Below are 13229 nucleotides of genomic sequence, written 5' to 3'. Positions count from 1 at the left end.
GGTTGTAAATAATCTTCAAGGAGACAGTTTGAAATCTGAAGCCTAACAAGGTTCTTTAGGACAATGGAAGTTATCCAAAGGTAAGGGAAACATAAACAATATTAGGCCCAGGGGGTGAACATTTGTTTGGTTCCCTTTCGAATGTGACGTCATCTACTTTCACATGTTTTGAGTCAGTACATGAACTGAAACTTAGCTATCCTTCAAAATGTGCTTTTTGTCATGCAACAGACCAGGGGGCTCCAACCTTGGCAACTTTAAGACTTGTGGACATCAACTCCCAGAGTTCCTCATCCAGCAAGAGGGCTGAGGAACTCTGGGAGTTGAAGTCCACAAGTCTTAAAGTTGCCAAGGTTGGAGTCCCCTGAAACAGATCATTTTAAAAAAGCACATATTAAAGACAGAAGATAGGGAAGATTATTGAAAAATAAGGAACAAACATACCATTGCCAGTGATGGAATTCAAAGATTTTTATTGGTGGGTGTGGCTTGCTGGGCACGCTTTGTGTATGTGCACACACTTTGCATGCATGCACCAAACATGCACTTTGTGCAGGTGCAGAGGCATTCCAACTCACCTCCTGCAAGTCTGCATTCTCCCTGTTGCTTCAGCAATTGCTGCACGGCACTCTGCTGTGCTGCAGGGAATAAGGGTGAGTATGGGAGCCCGGGTGGGCGGATGGGCGGGCGGGCGAGCCCAACAGCAGAGCAAAGCAGAGAACCAGTTTGGTCTCCGCTGCTCATCAGTGCTACAGGACTGGGCCAAACCGGTAGAATACCACCACTGATCATTGCCATATGGTAAGGGAAATTATTTTTTAAAAAAACTTAAATGAGAAATAAACAAGTATATCACACGGAAAATTGACATTTGAATATGGCCATTTATATTTTTTTCCCCCAAAGTAGTACAGGAATCTGACCCACCAAGGTTATAAGTGAAAAAGTAGATGACATTCACATTCTTCTCTTATTTTATTTTTGTCAGAATAAACTGCAGAACAAAGCAATTAGGAAGTACTTTGGCTTGATTCTTGGAAATCAAGAATCTTGGAAAATTCCCAGCAGGTTTCTAACCCAAAGGCAGATGCTTAGCATTCCCCAGGAAAAAAAAAAGTGTAAAAGTGCAGAAAGGAAACGAAGAAGGCCCATGGATTAGGCATAGAACCAGCTCCTGCAGGGTGGTGAGCAACAAACGAACTGAACTTTGGAGTTATTGATGATGGAACAAACATTAACATTAGGATGCGTTGTTGTGGGAGATCAGGGTAAAGCCAGTTGAAAGCAAATTGAGCCAAAACATTGGTTATTTGCACAATCTAGTCCAGTGTTCTTACACTTGGAAACTAAGTGTGAACTTCAACTCCCAGAATTCCCCCAACCACCATGCTGGGAATTCTGGAAGCTCTGGAAGTTGAAGTCCACACATCTTACAGTTGCCAAGTTTGAAAAAGATGGATCTAATTAGATTGGAAGTCAGACTGGAAAATTAGTACTTGGAGACTACTTGAGAATTGCAGGGCTGTTAGGCTGGTAAACTGTAAACAATCCAGAAAGAAAGCATTACAGAATCACTTCTGTAATGTTAACAATCAAAGTGCACAGCTTGTCACAAAGAGTCAAACTTGACTTGAACTCCTTGTGTTCAACTCTTGGGATAAGATCGGGAACTCGGCCCTCTTCCCCTGATATTAATATATTCAGCCCACCATGCAGAATACAAATGAATCCTTGCATTGGGTTCTCCTAATATATGAAGAAAAACCAAAGCAAGATAGGGAAGACAGAGGGGAAAGAAGGCAAACATATCCTTTTCTGGGGTGCATCTCTGTGAGATAAGCATGTAATAAGAGCTAAGAATATGACTTCCAACCAACATTCAGCACAGGAAAAAGAGATGCAACATTTATTCAAAAATCGAACTGAAAACAAGCAGTGTGTTTCCCACTATCAAGACAAACCAGAAACAGCTGGGCTAACTTAAAAATGGTTGTTATCTCAGCAGGCGCAGAAGGAAGAAGATGTATATTAAGATAAAAAGTGGTTGTTTGCAGAAGTCTTTAATTTTTACTGTAAAAAGGATTCATCACTTAATGCTGTAAATTACCAGGTGGTGAGTTTTCTCCACCCTGTTTACATTTTACGTTATTAATCAACAGTAGCCTCTTGTGATACTTGTAATGATGGGATGAAATACCAAGTAGTTACTTGAATGCTTAACATGAAAAAAAAGAACTTTTTTTCCAGCCAGTAAACAATAGAATTGTGCAATGCTTTGGCTTCAAAGGGAAAAATCTGGTTTGGAGGACAATATGTACTTGTACTTGTACAGCACTTGTCAGAAACATCTTAAAGGAATTCTGTATTTTTCTGTGCTTGTGTGATTTTCTTCTGCAGCTGCTGTAGAGTCCCAGGAAAAGATGTGTCCAGGTAAGCATGAAATTCATTGCTTGTATGCTAAGGCAGAATGCCCTCCATATGTAATAAATTAGAAAATTACTAGTAGAAGCCAATACCTGACCAACAGGATAGGTGTAGGGATTACGCAGATTCTGGCAAGGTGAGCTCTTGCAAGATATAATTTTGAGATAATTGGTTGAAAACATTTTTCCCCCAAAACAAAAGGTTGTTGATTAATCGCTGAAAATTAAATCAAAATCCAGTTCACTGGTTTCATCAAGGATAAAGCAAAAAACATTATGAAACATTTTCCATACCTGGCTAAACATTAGCCTGGTCAGCCTGCCTTTCCTGCATGTTTAGGGTTCACCCACTCCTTCCCTCCTGTCTTTGCTTTGAGATGGGCTACTCACCATTTATGGAGGACAAACCCTCTGGCAATGGAGCCTTCATCTTGAATGCAGCCTACCATTCATAGAACAAGGGTAAGAGCCCTTGATCATATTTTGCATTCTAAACCCAAGATCAGAGGGCTTTTTAAGGTACCTGCATTGTTAGAGTTGGATAAATTCATATTCATTCTAGCTATGGTAATGATTTTTTTTTGGTCTTTAATTTAGTACAGGTAGCTCTTGAGTTACAACTGTAATGGAGCCTGCCCATTATGTTTGAAAGTTCATAAATCAATCATGTGACAACCCAATTTTCTATATTTTGTTTTGTGAATCCATTGTTCTCTATGGTATAATTTTGCTGAGAACTCTAAGTAAGGGGTTGTTGGGTTTTTTTGGCAAAACTGTTGTAAAAGGCAATTACGTAAATGCAGGATGCTGCAAACAGCTTTAAATACATGCCCAAATACAAGTGGCCATGTGACTGCAGTGGGGGGAGGCAACTGTTGGATTTGCAGTTTTAGGTATTTTTCAGGTAGTTTGTACTTTCGAATTATTGTTAAACGATTGGTTGTAAGTTGAGGACTACCTGTATCATGATTAGGGCAGAATGCATGCATTTCTGGATACTATTGCTTTTTTGAAGTTAGCGCTTCAGCTGTTTGAGACTTTGGTATTTAAGAATTTCTTTCTATTACATTGTAGAAATTAATTGCCAGGATGTATTATTGTTCTCTGCATCAACCCATAAACTTGCTTATGTTTTATTTACCCAGGGAACAAAAAGGAAAAAGTTGACAAATTGCGCTCTTTAACCATATCTGCCCTTCCAGTCAGCGGGAATCACTCCAATTCAGTTGCAATGACTGCACAGTGGACAAACAAAGGCACACACATATCCTCTTTTATTCCAGTTTCTATAACAGGCTTTGTAAATCAGACACCCATCCACCCTCACTGGCATTTGGAAACAATTACTGAAAAACTCTGTTATACAAGAATAGGGTTTTTTCCCCTCTTTTCCTAGGGAGAGTTTACAATTTTTGAGCCATTAGTCAACAAATCTCCTCCATCCCTTGTGTCCATTCGCAAAAGTGCTCTTTGTTAACATTCCAATAGTGTAACATCTAGGCCAAACCAGAGCAACAAGAAATAAATAACAGCCACATCCAAATTCACAGTGGTTCTGCTAGGGAACAGGTCAACTTAATTAATTAAAAGAAACTAAGAATGATTAATCTCAAAGAAGATTCTCCTCTGATACAGCATTTAATCCTTCAAACAAATCATCCACATGTTCTACATTTTCTTGTCCCTCAGCAGTGCTCTGAAATACTGCTTGTCAAATGACATACCACTTTGTTTTTAGCTACTATTCATGTAAGTCTTACAAACAAGGAATTATGGTTGTACTTTTGTTTCAGAGAAAGAAGATCTCAACATATTTGGAACTCTTCATCATGAAAGTTAGAGGATGTATACAAGAGCTGTTTGTCAAGGTAAGGGACTGCCATGGAAGACAGATGAACCCTTCTTTTATTGTAGGGGTTCATCATAAATTGCAAGAGCCCTGGAAAAAGCAGATGATCAGCCTATGTAACCTTTCAAGTTTAAACATCTTATCATTATTGCCTAAATAGGCAATAAATAGTTTTATGGATTAATTAGATTTACAGGCTGCCTAACTTCATCGTCGCTCTGGTTGGAGTACAATATAAAAAAAATGTATAAAATCCAGACAAAAGAATATAAAACAAACGTCCAGAGAAAAACAGCACAGATTCTAGCAAATCAGTCATCATCCGGCACACATTCTATCACAAGACCTGGGACAACTGCCAAGTTTTAAGGGTTCAGTTAACAAAGGCCAAAATGAAGGCCGTTTGAATCTCTGGAAGATGCTGATTCCAGAGGGCAGGCATGAAGGCAAAGAAGGCCCATCTGATGACTGCTGAATCAATGGGACTTGAAGCATGCCAACTCTGGACTTGAAGCATGTCACACTGGAATGTGTAGCTCCAGTGGGTTGTGGAGTGCAGTAGCTTCTCTTTGTTTTCATTTAATCGTAGACCTGTTTTTAGAACATGAGATAGGTTTGGAAAGTCTAGAAAATGAGCTCTTGCCCCATTTTGAAAGGGCAGTTACTCACCATTGCCATAATCAACCAGGTGCTTCTTTTCTTTTGGATGTGCTGGCTATATACAGGAAAGGATCTGATCACCCATTATCATCCTCCAATCTAGATGGACAACTGAACTCATTCCTAAAATAATTTTGTGATCCCGTTGTGATCCAGTAACTTTATTACAAGGAGCATAGAGAGGAAGACAGGTTCTTCTTGCTCCTATTTTATCCACAGAAACCCCTGTGATTTTTACTTCAATATCAATATGATTTTTACTGCTTCAATATCAGGATTGATGTCAAACCCACACATCTCCTGGCTTTTAACATCCAGTCTAACTATCTGAATTCCTTCTTTTCTTCTCCTGCTCTTTTATAAAAATGAAAAACTGAAAACTGTTTGAAAAACTGATTTCCTTTGTTGTGTTCATTTAATTCACTGCATTTACAATAGATAGTTTTTCTCCCCATGAACCAGTAACAGTAAGGGTATCTTTGTATGAAGTCTTTTCTGGAATGCTACAGACAGGGTCCACTGGAGTTGGGTGTCCAATACATTTAAATACATACATACATAGATACAACAAACTACTCCTAAAAATAAAATCCCATGGTATCTCTGGACAACTGCATAACTGGGTAGAAGCATTCCTGTCAAACAGACAACAAATGGTCAAAATTGGGAGTATCCTATCAAATTCTGTACCTGTCAATAGTGGTGTCCCCCAGGGCAGTGTTCTAGGACCAACTCTCTTCATACTCTACATAAATGACCTCTGTGATCATATCAAGAGCAGCTGCATTCTTTTCGCTGATGATGTAAAGCTGTTCAATACCACAGACAATACTGCTACCCTTCAAAAAGACCTTGACTATGTATCAGAATGGTCAATCAAATGGCAACTTCAAATCTCAACAAATAAATGCTCTGTCTTACATATTGGCAAAAAAATATCCGAAAATAAAATACAAGCTGAATAGTCAAGATCTTGTTGATGATCCAAGCTCTGTAAAGGACCTTGGAATACTCACCTCTAATGATCTAAGTGCTAGAGCCCACTGCAACTACATAGCCAAAAAGGCATTAAGAGTTGTTAACCTAATCCTACATAGCTTCTTCTCTGGTAATATCACACTACTAACTAGAGCATACAAAACATTTGCTAGACCAATACTCGAATACAGCTCATCAGTCTGGAACCCACGTTACGTATCTGATATTAGCACAATTGAAAAAGTCCAGAAATATTTCACAAGAAGAATTCTCTACTCCTCTACTCATTGTAGAATACCTTATGCCACCAGACTTGAAATTCTAGAACTAGAAAACCTTGAATTACGCCGTCTTCTGTCTGATTTAAGTATGGTATATAAAATCATACATTGCAATGTCCTACCTGTCAATGAATACCTCAGCTTCAACCATAACAACACAAGAGCACACAATAGATACAAACTCAAGGTTAACCACACCAAACTTGATTGCAGGAAATACGACTTCAACAACAGAGTGGTCAATGTCTGGAATACTCTACCCGACTCTGTAGTTTCTTCCCCAAACCCCAAAAACTTTAACCTTAGACTGTCTACTATTGACCTCACCCCTTTCCTAAGAGGTCTCTAGGGGGCGTGCATAGGCGCACCAACGTGCCTACCGTCCCTGTCCTATTGTTTCTTTTTTTTTCTTTTTTTTTCTTATATGTACCCATTTCATGTATTCATAACTATGTATACACTTATACTTATTATCTTGTAAACAATTGACAAATCAAATAAATCAAATAAATAAAAATAAATATTATATATACATACCATACATAGGTAGATACATACAGTATATGTTTGTTATCTGGTTTAAACTGATTGGTAGCATCTCAGACAGGGACTGACCATGAATATGAGACTTTTGGTATGCAAAACAAATGCTTGTCAACTGAGTCACAGTATTTTCCCAGCAACAGTTTTGCGCTTACTTATTGTCATTCCATTTACAGATTGTTCAGGTGGGCAATAGTATCACTTTATTTTCTGCATTTAATGGGGATGAAATGAGCACAGCTCACAAGAATCTGCCTCCTCTGAAAATAGAATGCAAGCTCAGTACCACAGTGGTAGCTTAGGTATTACATTAGGGAAATCCAAATCCAAATTCATATTCAATTATAGGAGCTCGCTGGAGGACTTTGAGCTAACCCCTATCCCTTAACCCATGGAATGTCAAAGGGTTGTTGTTGTGAGCATCAGTGATATCCTAGAGACAGGCAATAAATCAAATGAATGAATGAATAAAAGTAATATGGGTGTTCTCTCTGTAATATTAGATCTGTGAGAAACCATTCAGCAGTGAACCTTAACCATGGAATTTCATGGCTTGGAATTAATAGATATTAAAAGGCACACCCTCTCTTTGAGCTTCTCTCAAGAGACTCATTCCAGAAATTCCAATATTGTACAGGAGAAAACCTCTTCAAAATATAACAGATACCAAGGAAACTCCTGATCTTCTGGGAGTGGAATTTAGTTGCTCCAGCATGTTGCCTCTTTAGGCTTCAGAACCAAAATCTTTCTAGAGTTCTGGGAATGTCCTGTTGAGTTGGGTTTCACGGTCTGAAAGAGTAATTGGATTCACTTATCAGCTGCACCAGGCCAGACACAGGAGGGATATAGCAACACTTACCTCTGAACTAGCCCCATGTTGGGCCCAGCCCAGAGATGAGACAGTGGGATTCAAGTCTAATCCTTTTAATTGCTTATACCTAACAGACAGAATCTTGCCAAATTAAACCTATGATTTCTAAGCTACTAGATATAACTTGAAAGATTGTAAGATGTGGTTACCTTGAATTTCTTCTCCTCCAGCCTCCAGTTCTGGACTACACAGTCTGTACAGTCTCTTAATCTGGGTTTCTTCCCGGAAAAGCTCTGATTTGGCCAAAACTTTATTTTTATTTATTTTTGTCAATTGCTTACAAGATAATAGGTATAAGTAAAAACATAGTTATGAATACATGGATACATATAAGAAAACAAAAAAATAAAAGAAACAATAGGACAGGGATGGTAGGCACGTTGGGGTACTTATGCACGCCCCCTACAGACCTCTTAGGAAAGGGGTGAGGTCAATAGTAGACAGTCTAAAGTTGAAGTTTTTGGGGTTTGGGGAAGAAACCATAGAATCAGGTAGAGTATTCCAAACATTGACCACTCTATTGCTGAAATCGTATTTCTTGCAGTCAAGTTTGGTGCGATTGAGTTTGTATCTATTGTTGGCTCTTGTGTTGTTATGGTTGAAGCTGATTATTCATTGACTTGTAGGACATTGCAATGTATGATTTTATATACTATACTTAGATCGGACTGAAGGCGGGTAGTTGTAGGTTTTCTAGGTCTAGAATTTCGAGTTTGGTGGCATAAGGTATTCTACAACGAGTAGAGGAGTGGAGAACTCTTCTTGTGAAATATTTCTGGACTTTCTCAACTATGTTAATATCAGATACGTAATGTGGGTTCCAGACTGATGAGCTGTATTTGAGTATTAGTCTAGCAAATGTTTTGTATGCTCTAGTTATTGTGTAATATTACCAGAGAAACAGCTACATAAGATTAGGTTAACAACTCTTAATGCCTTTTTGGCTATGTAGTTACAGTGGGCTCTAGCACTTAGATAATTAGAAATGAGTACTCCAAGATCCTTGACAAAGTTTGGATCATCAACAAGGTCTTGACTATTCAGCCTGTATTTTATTTTTGGATTTTTTTGCCAATATGTAAGACAGAGCATTTATTTGTTGAGATTTGAAGTTGCCATTTGATTGACCATTCTGATACATAGTCAAGGTCTTTTTGAAGGGTAGCAGTATTGTCTGTGGTGTTAAATAGCTTTACATCATCAGAGAAGAGAACACAGTTGCTCTTCGTATGATCACAGAGGTCATTTATGTAGAGTATGAAGAGAGTTGGTCATAAAACACTGCCTTGGGGGACACCAATGTTGACAGGTACAGAATTTAATAGGACGCTCCCAATTTTGACCATTTGTTGTCTGTTTGACAGGAATGCTTCTATCCAGTTATGTAGGTGTCCAGAGATACCGTAAGATTTTAGTTTTAGGAGTAGTTTGTCGTGTACCACTGAATCAAAGGCTTTACAGAAGTCTATGTAGATTGCATCTATTGCTTTGCCCGGGTCGAGTTGTGTAGTCCATATGTTTTTGCAGTGCAAGAGTTGCAGATTACATAATAGTTTTTTCCTGAAACCAAATTGTTTATTAGAGAGTAGATTGTTTGTTTCTAAGTGGAGGATGATGGATTGGTTAATAATTGATTCCATGACTCTACAGGTGACACAGCATAAAGAGTTTGGTCTGTAATTTTCAACTAGGCTGGGGTCTCTCTTTTTGAAGATGAGGATGACCGTGGCTTGTGACCATAGGTTTGGCAAGGAGCTGATTCTGAAAATTTTTTCAAATGCTTAGAGGTTCGGCTATGGCAGTGGATAGCTTTTTAAAGAAGTAGGCACATATTCCGTCTGGTCCAATAGATAGGGATGGTTTTAGATTGTGCAGTGCTTTTTCAACATTGTCTACTGTAAAATCGATATGTATTAGATCACTGTAGTTGTCTGTGGTTCGACTAGGAAATACTGGGCATAATCCATTGCTGTTTACAAATACTGAGCCAAAGAATGTGTTAAAGAGCTTTAATAGTGTCGTCATTGCAGTCTTTACCATTAGGTCCTTTCTGGAGTGGGATGGACCTTGAGTTTTTTAGTTTGTTGTTTACAAAATTGTAGAAAGCACCGGTGGAATTGGTGCATAGGTTTTCTTCTTGTTTAATGTGATAATTGGTGCATTCAGTTTTTATCTGGTGGCATAAATTTTTGTATCGGCTTTTGAAGTTGGCAACGTGACCAGATTTGTTTTTCCGCCAAAGTGATTTCTTTTTGGATTGAAGCTTCCTTATTGTTATGGGTAATTTGTTTTTTCTGGTTTTGGGAGTTATTAATGGTACATATAGTTTGATGACTCTTTCGACTTCAAGTAAAAATATGTTGTTCTTCCCCCTCTGTTACTTCAGGTACACATCCCATCACACCCCAGCTCCTAGAGGATTGTGGCTTCAGGAACCCTAGGTCAGCCAAACAGCTCTAGCTAGCAGCTATGGATAAGGAACTCCTATCTTCATTGCCCTCCTTTTAGGAACTTCTGGAGACACCATGCAGTGTCAATCCTTGAGAACCAGGAAAGTAAAATGAACAGATATCACAATCTTTCTCCTTTTCACTCTCCTACCAAATTAACGTATTGTCTTTCTTTACACATAGGCTGGCTTCTTCCTCTTTCTCTTCCCTGCCCTTTTTCTCTCATTCCTCTCCTGCTCCTGTATGTATCTGTTACATACAGGTGTTTTCCAGTTTTCTTTGCACTCTTCTGTTGTTTGAACTCCCGAGTCCCAAAGGTAAGACATGCATAACAGGACTTCTCTGTGCTTATCAAAAATGCATGCTCTCTCTCCCTCTCTTACGTAGAAAAAAAAGTTTGTACAGAACATATATTGGATTCCCTGTCTTCCTTAAAAACTGTACTTGTTACATGTTGTTGCTAGACCTCAGGGATGGCTGTTCACTGCTACTCCTTCCCTACTTAATTGCTGTTTCCCCAGCAATTGCTGCATTCTCCTTCATTGCCTTTTGTTTTCAAAGGCATGTATGATTGCTACTGTTATATTTTACATTTCTAAAATGCCCATATCCTTAATACAGGGATTATTTGAGGTCTATATTTGCAGTTTTAACAACTTTTTTGATTAAAAAAGTCTGACTTGTAACTGGTCACTGATGAAGAATTCCTGAGGAACAATTTGGGGCTGATTTCAATCTGAATATGAATTAGCAATGTGACAGGATTGAAAAAAGGCAAATGTAATTTTAGGCTGCATCAACAAAATATAGTTTTCAAACCATATGAACAAACAATCCTAATGTATGCTTAAATAGCCAGACCCCATTTAAGTAATGTGTTCAGTTCAGAGCACCTCAATTTAAGAAAAAGTCAGTCAGACTAATACGGGTTCATAAACGGGCAACGAGAACACCAAGAGATTAAAAACTAAGGTCATTTTCCATGCTTGTGATTTATAACATCTTCTGGAGTCATCCAGCCATAATTTTGCCAGCATAATAATGGGGGAAGGCTTTATATTGCTTCAATGATGCCTGGGTGGTGCTATATGTCACTACTGTGGAAATGACCAGGATCATTCAAGGACAGTTTGAGGAAACTGGGTACATTAAAGTCTTGAAAAAAGACTAAGTGAAAAAAACATCTTCATATAGAAGAAAGATATAGAAGAATGGAGTTAAGATATAAGAAGAGATTCCAGCTCAATGTTAAAAAGACTTTCCAGCAGTAAGAGAAATTAAACTTGAGAAATCCTTCTTAGCATGTCTTAAGCAGAGTAAATAGCTTCATCTACATTCCTGCACTGAGCAAAGGTTGTATTTTGTGGCCAAAGTGAACCCTTCCAATTCCAATTTCTCCTGGATGCTGCACTCACCAAGAAAGGCAAAAACAAACAAACAAAAATAATGGTATGATTATACCATTATCCGTTTTTTTAGACTTCTATCAACTATGTAAGACTTTTCCTTCACATCCTGAATATTTGTTTCCAACATCACCATGACTGAAATCCAGTAGCTGCATTTTGATTCTTTCAACAGTTTGCCTTGCCCTGTCTGGATTTATATTTTTAAAGAGAAAATGATACCATTAATAAACAGTACACTAATCATGTTTGGAAAAAGTAAAAGTCATCACAAAAATTATTTGGATTGTATTTCGTGTTTAAATAAAGTGCAACTTGGTAGATGCCTTAAAAGGTCAAGTTACAAGACAAGTAAACTGAAAGAAGATCTGGGCTTTTATTTAGGATATAAATGTGAAGAATGAAGAAAAGATGACTGGGTTCAGCCAAAATGGGGGAAAAAGAGCTCTCCTTCTTAGATGACATAGAGATGGCTCGATTGAGAAACTTGCTCAGATGGCTCATTATCTAAGGAAGATGGTTCTGTTAATTATAATGAATTATTCTTGTCCATATTGCAGTAATTTTTAAAGTAGACAACAAGCCTGAGCAATAGTGTCTGCCTTTGGGATTTATTTTTAAACAAAGTCATAAAATTGGGTCTGGTTATGTAGATCATGATGATGACCTACAATCACGATGATAAGGATGATTTAATATTATTTTAACTATTATCATTTTTTATTTATTATAGTTTTAGTCTCCTGATTGGTACAAAATGCAGCAGTTTGGGTGGTTGTGGGCATGTCTTGTTTTGCTCGTGCAAACTTCCATGTGGTTTCAAGGTGCTGGTTATTACCTCTGAAGGTAATATGCCATAGAACTGGGTTACTTGAGGGACCACTTTCCCTCATGAACATACCCTACAAGCTCCCAGAGAGGGCTTGCTCCAGGTTTTTTTTTTTTTTTAAAAAAATCTTGGCACCTTATGAAACTTAGGAAGTGTGTCTTTTTTTTGGTTTCCCCTGTTCTGAGGGGGCTTTCTTTGGTGCTTTCTGAGCTTGGCTGTTTTCTTTCAGATGTTTCATTACCCAAACTAGGTAACATCATCAGTGCTCTGCTGATGTTACTTAATGTGTAATGAAATGTCTGCAAGAAAACAACCAAGCTCAGAGAGCCCTAAGTACCCCACATTTCAACCCTGGAATACAACTATTCCCCTTTATTGATTTCCCTGTTCTCTAGAATGAGCTCCCCCTTTTATACAACAGGATCCAATTCACTTAAGGAAACCCTTAAGACTTAGCTATTCCTTGGAGGCGGAGCTGACGTCACGACGATATGGCATGAAATCTCGGAGGTCTGAGATTGCAGCTGATATCTTTGCCCCCGGTCAGTGCAAATGGACCTAAACCGTCCCGTAGAGATGGTGATAGTGAAGGGCACATCCTGTGGATCCCAGGGATATTGCAAAGTCCCTGGTTGATCCAGGAGAAGCCCTTCTTGCCAGCAGGAGAGGCAGCCATTAAAGCTGCTGAAGTTGGGACAGCTCCGGAATGGAAGAGACTGGAAGAGAAAGTGTGTCGGTTTGGTGATAACTTCTTTTTTTTTTATCATTATTCTAAGACTTAAAAGGACACCCTAAGAAAAAGAAAAAATCTGTAAAAGTTTTGACAGAACTGAATAAGCAATGGTTTTTAAACAGAAGCATCAAAGTGAGGCTTGGCTTTTTACTTTTTTTTTTATTATTATTACTGGACTTCTATCGTGATTTAGCATTTGTTAACTG

General features: G+C 38.3%; 1 long non-coding RNA gene across 1 annotated transcript; it reads left to right on the top strand.

The window, feature by feature from the left end:
• Positions 1-2775: 2775 nt before the first annotated feature.
• Positions 2776-12682, top strand: LOC148128278 (uncharacterized). Its single transcript, XR_015741185.1, has 3 exons — positions 2776-2885; positions 4217-4291; positions 11535-12682. It is a non-coding gene; the product is annotated as an uncharacterized LOC148128278 (long non-coding RNA).
• The last annotated feature ends 547 nt before the right edge of the window (positions 12683-13229 follow it).

Source organism: Pseudonaja textilis, chromosome 1 (assembly GCF_049901715.1).
Source record: "Pseudonaja textilis isolate UNSWEBS1 chromosome 1, rPseTex1.2, whole genome shotgun sequence".
Classification (NCBI taxonomy): domain Eukaryota; kingdom Metazoa; phylum Chordata; class Lepidosauria; order Squamata; family Elapidae; genus Pseudonaja; species Pseudonaja textilis.
Note: the sequence above shows the minus strand (reverse complement) of the source record. Positions and strands in the feature narration are given on the sequence as shown.